This window comes from Pongo abelii, chromosome 6 (assembly GCF_028885655.2).
Source record: "Pongo abelii isolate AG06213 chromosome 6, NHGRI_mPonAbe1-v2.0_pri, whole genome shotgun sequence".
Taxonomy (NCBI): Eukaryota; Metazoa; Chordata; class Mammalia; order Primates; family Hominidae; genus Pongo; species Pongo abelii.
In genome coordinates this window covers 39,103,187-39,111,696 of record NC_071991.2, presented here as the reverse complement: position 1 = coordinate 39,111,696, position 8,510 = coordinate 39,103,187, and the positions used below count along the sequence as shown (strand labels likewise).

General features: G+C 36.6%; 1 long non-coding RNA gene across 1 annotated transcript; it reads right to left on the bottom strand.

Moving 5' to 3' along the window:
• Window positions 1–1,871: 1,871 nt before the first annotated feature.
• LOC134761720 (uncharacterized) lies at window positions 1,872–7,783 on the bottom strand. Its single transcript, XR_010140784.1, has 2 exons — window positions 7,563–7,783; window positions 1,872–2,289 (listed from the first exon to the last, which is right to left on the bottom strand). It is a non-coding gene; the product is annotated as an uncharacterized LOC134761720 (long non-coding RNA).
• Window positions 7,784–8,510: the final 727 nt, after the last annotated feature.

The following is an 8,510-nucleotide window of genomic DNA, read 5'->3' as shown; positions in this document are numbered from 1 at the left end:
AGAACCATTGAATCTAGCTGAATTTCACTACACCAGCTATTTCAAATTTTGAGTCCTTGAACATGAAGCAGTATAAAACAACAACAAATTAATTTTAGAAAACTTATTTGAGCTGATGCTGTTTAAAGGCCAAAGAAAAACATTTTGTCTTTATTGAGATTTAAAAGTAGACAAACAAAATGAGGTGAAGCAGTTTTGTCTAGTAAGTAGCCCAGAGAGAACAGGCACTGGTATAACCGTGAAACCTCACATAAGCTACACAAACTTCCTGTGTTTTCATTCCCTTGTCTGTAAAATGATAATAGGGCAGATTTTATAATTTCTGTGACTATTAAATGAATTAATATAAGTGAACTCTCCATTATCAGGCTACCTCAGAGGAGATATTTGACCGCTGTGGCTGTTATTGATGATAAGAATTATTGATTCTACCTCCCACATTTCACTTTTAAACCCCTTCAAGAGGGAGAATGCCACCTGACCCCAACCTGTCAGGCTGCTGGGCTATGTGTATGGCTGCAACAGCACTGGGGTGACTTTGCCTGTATAGCTGCATGTTCCATAACTCACCACACTTCACATTTAATGGCAGAGATATTGTCCTTTCCCTTTGAGAAAAATCACTTAGGTGGTTATTTTCATGACTCACAGCAGTAGGCAAACAGGGATATGGTGAGGGATCTTTGGCCATTTCAGTAACATGGATCGTTGTTTTTTCAGATGAGTAAAGAAGTGGCAATTTGATTAGAGGTGAGCTTCCCATTCTGATCTTACCATCAGGGCACGGCAAGGATCTGATCTTCACGTCCAAATTTTCTTGTCCATTTTCTGTGGTGATCCAGACCTGTGTAAAAGGATAACTAACAAATCTAATAACAGAAAGGGCATACTTTATAATTCACAATAGCCTAGATGTAGAAATGTCCTAAATGTCTATCACTGGATGAATGGATAAAGAAATTGTAGCATATACGTACAATGAAATATTATTTGCCCTTAAAAACAAAGTGAATTTGCCATTTGTGACAACACAGCTGAACCTGGAGGATGTGATGCTGAGTGAAATAAGCCAGGCAAGGGAGGACAAAAACTGCATGATCTCACTTCTGTAGAGCATCTGAAATAGTTGAAATTACAGAAGTAGAGTGTAGAATTATGGCTGCCAGGGACTGTAGGTGTGCTGGGAGGAATGAAGAGTTGTTGGCCAAAGGTTTTACAGTTTCAGTTAGACAGGATGAATGGGTTCTGGAAAGCTAATGTAGAGCAATGTGAATATATTAAACAATACGGTATTATATGCTTGAAATGTGCTAAGAGGGTAGATTTTTAGTGTTTCCCCCAACCAAAATAAAGTTGATAACTATGTGAGGTGCTAGATACGCTAATTAGCTTGATTGTGGTGATTAATTCACAATGTATACCTATATCAAAACATCAAGTGGTATACCTTAAGTATATATAATGTTTGTCAATTGTATCTCAATAAACCTGGAGGAAAAAAGACACACTTTAGTCCAAGTAAAATTAATTTGCTATCCAGTGATTCTGATTGAGAACTTGAGAATGTAATGAGTTGATGGGAAGACAATTTGTGATACTCTATAGAAGTGTTCTTTTCCCCAGCTCAGTGTGAGTTCTGCTGTAGACTCAGGCCCACATTTAGAGAATTTCTCAGATTTCTATGGGAACAAGTCAGTATATTGTTTTCCCTTTAATCTGTTGTAGCCCAAAACTTTCATAAGACATAATAGAAATAAATTACTAGAACAAAGAAATGAAAAGACATAAGGAATACAAGCCCTGCTATTCATTTGGTTTATTTTTGATTTTTTAGATTCAACACCCATAAATTCCACTCGTAAGTCATACTCAATTTTCTAAGGGTTCACTTTCAATTCTTGTGTTTATTTCCTTGCAAGCTGACCACAGAGTCCTGACATCTCAAAAATAAAGAGCCCTTCATGTCACAGACCCTCCAGAATATAAATTCTTTGAAGGACCCTGAGTGGCCAGGCTGGCAGCTCCTGCAGCTGTGAGGGATGTGCTATGGCCCCTCTCCTTCCTGGTGTCCTCCAGAGAAAAGGGGCAACTTCCCGGGGCCAAGGAGACAAAGACACTGCTGTGCAGAAGTCCAGGGGCTGATGCACCCCAGGGTGCAGACGCCTTGCTGAGGTAGCAGAGATGCCATGGATTCTTGCATCATCAAGTCGCATTTCCCCACAGTGCTCAATGCCTGCTATCTTGCTCTTCATCTCCTTCAAATTCCCGCCTTTGGAGGCATATGAATGACTGTGGGATTTGGAAAGTTGCACATGGAATCAAGGAACATTTTAAATTATTAAATAATTCATATTACTCTTAAGTATCTATCTACCTACTAAGACAGAGCATGTGAAGCACAATATTGATTTTTTACATTGGCAACCAGATGGATGAATGCTAACGTCACATTGTGAACGGTTTGATTTTTCTTAAAGTATCTAATAAGGTCTAATAGAATTTTTCAACAGAAAAAAAATCTCAGCATTTTAAGTAAAATTATTTTAATTTAATATTTAAAATTATTTATTTTTTTGTTTAACTGACAAATCATAATTGTATACAAGTGTGGGGTACAACATGATGTTTTAATATATGTATTCACTGTGAAATAATTAGAACAAGTTAATTGATATATCTATCACCTCACTTATGTTTCTATTTTTTTGTGGTGAGTCATTTGAAATTTACTGTCTTGCCATTAGATCTAAGTCAGTCCATGTCAGAATTCAAATAAGAATAAAATTATTTTTCTGCATGACTTCTGGATCTTATGTAAATGAGGTTATGGGAGTAGAGAGTTGAATGTACATCACTTTCTCTCCCATAGCAAGATCTTAGTTTCAAATATGGCTCACCCAGAATACCTCACTGCAAGCCTGCCAGTCTTGGATGGAAGCTAAGGGGGCAGTTTCTTGTGAAGGGATTTGGAGGCAGAAAAGACAGCATATGGTAATATGCTTAGTGCTCATCTTCCAGTGAGGGAATGATAAAGAGATACCACTTCAAGAATAAAAACTCATATGGTAGTTCATAAATTTTTCTTCAGCCATAATAAAAGGGACTAGATTTACCATCCTGCCATAAAATTCCTACAAAACCAGCCAAATTATATAAAACAAATGGTTTTCAGATTATGGAAAATAGGCAGCTCAAAAAATGTATCCTCAAAAGAAGGTGAGTTGAGCCTCACGAGTGCCCAATTAAGTATTTGAAAAGAGCTTCCTGGCCACAGGATGGAAAGGGACAACCCAAACACAGCCAAGCATTTTTGCTGAATTAAGGAGGCAGAGATCAGAGTTTTAGGTGAATAACGATAGTAGAGTTTGTGAGTTTGTGATGTAGATTGTCTAAGCCAAGAAGGAACTGCACACACACACACACAGACACACACACACACACACACGAGAGAGAGAGAGAGAGAGAGAGGTTGAGAGGGAGACAGCAAGCACTGGAGATCAACAAGCTCACTTCTGGCTGAGTCCTGGTCTGTGAATATGTGTGAAGAAACTCCAAAAGACAGGGAAAAAACCAGCTGGGAACATGTCTAGAGTTTACACAAGACAGAATAGTTTGTGACCCCACCAGATAGAGTAGAAAAATTTCCTAATAATGTCCCATGTGTAGAGTTCTTAGAAAGGCATTTTCTCAGTAATGGGGCCAAATTAGCCCTAAACAAAAGGCTCTTCTGGATCTTCCCTAACCAAGATCAAAAGCAAAGCTCAAAAAGTTTCTAAGTAACTTCAGCGTTAAGTAAATTAATTGTGTTGCAGAGCACAGCCCCAAGATATTTAAAACAATATGAAGATATTCATCATCCAAAAATGCAAATGTATGATGTCTGATATCCAATAAAAAATTACCAGGCACAGAGGGATCAGGGCAAAAACAAAACAAAACCCATCAATCAATAGAAACAGACCAAGAAATGACATTGATGATAGCATTAGTAAACAATAACGTGAAAATAGCAAATGTAAATACACTCCAAATGTTCAAGAATGCAGAATAAACATGGATATGATGATGAAAGAAATAGAAGCTGTAAAAATATTCTAATAAAACTTTTGGAGATAAACTAGTAAATTTCTAAATAGGAAAGTTACACTGAATGGGATTAAAACATATTAGACACTGAAGAAGAAAAAAGTTGAATGGGCTTAAAGGAATAGCAATAGAAACTATCTAAAATGAAACACACAAAGAGAAAAAAAAAGCTTACAACATAAAGTAACAATGAGCTAGTGAACAAGTCACCTAAAAAATGTGTCATCAAATTCCCAGAAGGAAAGAAGTATAATAGAGAAACAAACAAAAAACTGAAGAAAGAGTAGTTGAAATTTTTCCAAATTCAGTGAAAACTATATCCCAATTCCAGAAAGCTCAGCAAACTTCAAGCAGAATAAAGAACAAAATATACTAGGCAGCATCACAATCAACTTGCTGTAAGTCAGTGATAAAGAGAATGTATTAAAGGCAGCCAGAGGAAAGAAGGCACATTATGTGTAGAGAAACACATATAAAAATGAGAATGAATATCAGAAACAATGGAGCCCACATCTTTAAAGCACTGAGAGAAAAAAGCTGTCAGGCTTATAACCTTATATCTACAAAAACTTTTTTTCCCAAAATGAAGGCAAAATAAGTATCCTTTTCTTCCCAGGCATTCAGAAACTTACAGAAGTCCCTGCCAGTCGACCAACATTACCAAAAATATTAAAGAAGTTCTTTAAGCGGGAGGAAAATGATTCCAGATGGAAATTACAATACACACAAATAAATGGAAGACATTGGAAGCTATAAATATGCTGGAGGGGGATAAAAAATACTTTTTTCTCATTTTAAAATTTCTTTAAGTGCTAATTGACATTGTACAGTAAAGAAATATAATATATTTTAAATAAAATTTGTGCCATTAGGGAGGACTGGAAGGACATGAAAGTACACTTTTGTAAAATTCTCACACTGTATATGAAACAGCACAGCATAGAAGATAGTCTGTGATAAGTTTAAGATGTACATTGTTAAGCCTAGAAAAGCATTTAAAAAGAGAGGGGAAAAAAGAGAGAGGGAAAAAAAGAGGGAGCATGCATACTAATGAGCCTATAATGGAGTTAAAATAAAATTAGAAAAGAAGTACTTGATTAACACAATAAAACTCAGGAAAGGGGGAAAACAGAAGCAAACAAGAGATGGAAAAAGGGAAAACATAGCAATTGCTAGGTTTAAACAAAACTGTATTAACAATCACATTAAATATAAATGTCCTCAACAGCCCTATTAAAAGACAAAGATTGTCAAATTGTATGCAAAAAGCAAGACTCAACTCTATGCTCTCTGTACCAGCTCACTTCAAATATAACATCTCAGATAGATTAAAAGTAAAGAGATGAAAAACATATCAAACAAACACTAATCAAAAGAATACTGTTAGCTGTGTTAATATCAGGTGGATATTAGAGAAAGGAATACCATGATAAATTTAAAATTATTTAATGATTATAAAGGGGTTGTATTAGTTTGTTTGTGCTGCTATAACAAAATATGTTAGACTGGGTGATTCATATAGAACAGATATTTATTTTCTCACAGTTCTAGAGGTTGGAAATCTGAAATCAAAGTTCCATCAGTCTTGGTTGTCTGGTGAGGGTGGCTTTCTTCTTCTAAGATGGCACCTTGTTGCTGCATCCTCCTGAGAGGAGAGATGCTGTGTCCTCATGTGGCAGAAGGCGCAACAGAGCCAAAAACTGCACGAAGCCTCTTTTATACAGGGCTTCATCCCATGTCTTCATAGCCCATAGTAGTAAGGCTATAAGAAAGGAGCCCTCATGGCCTAATTACCTCTTAAAAGCTGCACCTTTTATTACTATTGTATTGGCAACACTTGAAATCTGGAGGAGACACATTCAAATTATAACGGGTCAATTTGTCAAGAGGAAGCAATGATCTTAAATGTTGGTGCTATTAACAACAGCGCTTTAAAGCATAGAAGCAAAACTGATTGGAACTGTAAGGAGAAATAGACGGATGTTGTTAAACAGAATATCATGCACTGATTATCAATCCCAAAAGAGGACCATAAACATGCTAATTTCTGGTAAGGACCCTGTATCTGGCAGGTCTTGCACAAACTCATCTGCTAGAGATATTGCACAAGTCCAGCTGCCATAGTATGAGTCTGGTGAGACAGAACACTCATACAAGTTATGAAAAGCAACTTTATTTCTCAAATATAGACAGCAAAGATTGACAGAATCCTGGAATCATGGCCAGCCAGACCCTAAGGCTTGGGAGAGTTGCACAGGGCAGATGGAATCTCATAAGTGCATGTCCTACTTTGAACCACAGCTGGGAGACACTGGAAGCATTCCACTCTGGGTTTTATACCCTGAGGGTAACTGGGCCACAGAGCTAAATTTTTGCAGGACATTCTGCTCTGGGTTGGACAAGGACAAAGCCCAGTCTGTTCTGGACAGTTTCTTCTTATCTCAGGGCACTACATTCTCAGTACATTCTACAGTTCTTGAGAACTATAAGGAGGCCAGGAGGAAGAACTGGATTGGCCAAGATCATCTGGGAACCTGTCTTACTTGAAATGTATAATTAACATCAGAAATTTTCAGATTTTTCTCTCTATAACTGATAGATCAAGAAGACAAAAGTCCAGGTGCAGTGGCTCACGCCTGTAATCCCAGCACTTTGGGAGGCCGAGGAGCGTGGATCACCTGAGGTCAGGAGTTTGAGACTGGGCTGGCCAACATGGTGAAACCTCATCTCTACTAAAAATACAAAAAAAAAAAAAAAAAAATAGCTGGGCGTGGTGGCGGGTGCCTGTAATCCCAGCTACTCAGGAGGCTGAGGCAGGAGAATTGCTTGAACCCAGGAGGCAGAGGTTGCAGTGAGCCAAGATAGTGCCATTGCACTACAGCCTGGGCAATGGAGAGAGACTCTGTCTCAAAAAAAAAAAAAAAAAAAAAAAAAAGAGACAAAAAATCATTAGCAAGACAGAAGACTTGGATTAAGCTATCAACCAACGTGACCTCATTGACATTTATAGAACATTTTGCCCAATGACAGTAGAATACACTACGTTCAAGTGCATATGGACATACACCAAGACGGAACACCTTCAGAGCCATAAGTAAATATAGAAAACTTCACATTATACAAACAAGTTCCCTAGCAAAGATAGAAATACTTTAGATACCAGTGCATTTAAAATGCCCAAATATTGCAAGCCAACCAAACCATCCAACCAAACAAATAAACCCATTAATACATTGTCAAAGAAGAAATCATAAGGGAAATTAGAAACTGCTAAGTTAATATGTGGATTTTCTACCAAATATTAGTCTACAGCCATACCACCCTGAACGCGCCCTATCTTGTCTACCAAATATTGGTTTAAGCTAGTACTAGTCTTTTCAACCCATCAAATAGTAGTAAAATGTCTTCTCTTTTCCTAGCCTGGCATTTAGAAAGGTATACTTGTTCACCCATTTAGATATTAACTAAGTACTTACTATGGGCAAGGTGAAGAGTGAGGAGTATCCAGAGCTGTTTCCACGCTGAATCCTTTTTTTTCCTAAGAGACAAACATCCATTTGTCCCTTGCTAGTGCTGGACAGTGGTCTATGGTTTACAAATACTAACTCATTTCACTTTATATTAACATAATTAATAGATTGGCCCATTAAATCCTCCTTCTACTTATTTTTAGTACTACTTTTTATGGTAATTACCCACTTACAGATCTGTCTCCTTCCCTGGACTGTGATATCCTGAAGGCAAAGTGGAGATGACTCATCTTCATGCCTTCAGAATCTGGCACATATGTTTTACTTATTAAATGAATTATTGGATGCATGTGTAAAATTGTAGCTCGTATACAAGGTCCAAGGGCTGAGAATTATGATGAGTCACTCATCGTAATGAGTGGCTTTAATATTCCACGTTCTGAAAACAGTATTTTTTTATCATTATTATTATTATTGTTGCCATTATTACTATTATTAGAATATGGAAGTCCTTTCTTCTAAAATAATAAAATATACTCTCATGTTATTATTATAATTTGTGTAATTGTAACATTGAACTCACAATCCCTAAAGTGAACCGTATTTGTTTTTACTCTTACAAGTTTTTTAGCTCCAGGACATTTAATTATTTCTTTCTGAATCTGCATTTCTCAATTGATATTTATAAATCTTTGTTTCTGTGCTTGCCTGAAATTAGAAAAGTTCACAGTATGATTATCTGGTTGTTTTACAAGAGAATTAATTCTATGATACAAGTAAAGAAATACTTTAAACTGATGGCTATTCAAAGTCCTGCCCTTTATGCTGACTGCTTAAAATAGGCTTTTTATTATTTATTCAAGATAATTTACAGATATTCTAATGTGTATCAAGCCTTAGAATAGGCACTGAAAAACGAAGATCAGTAAAACACTTCTTATTTTGGGAGCAATT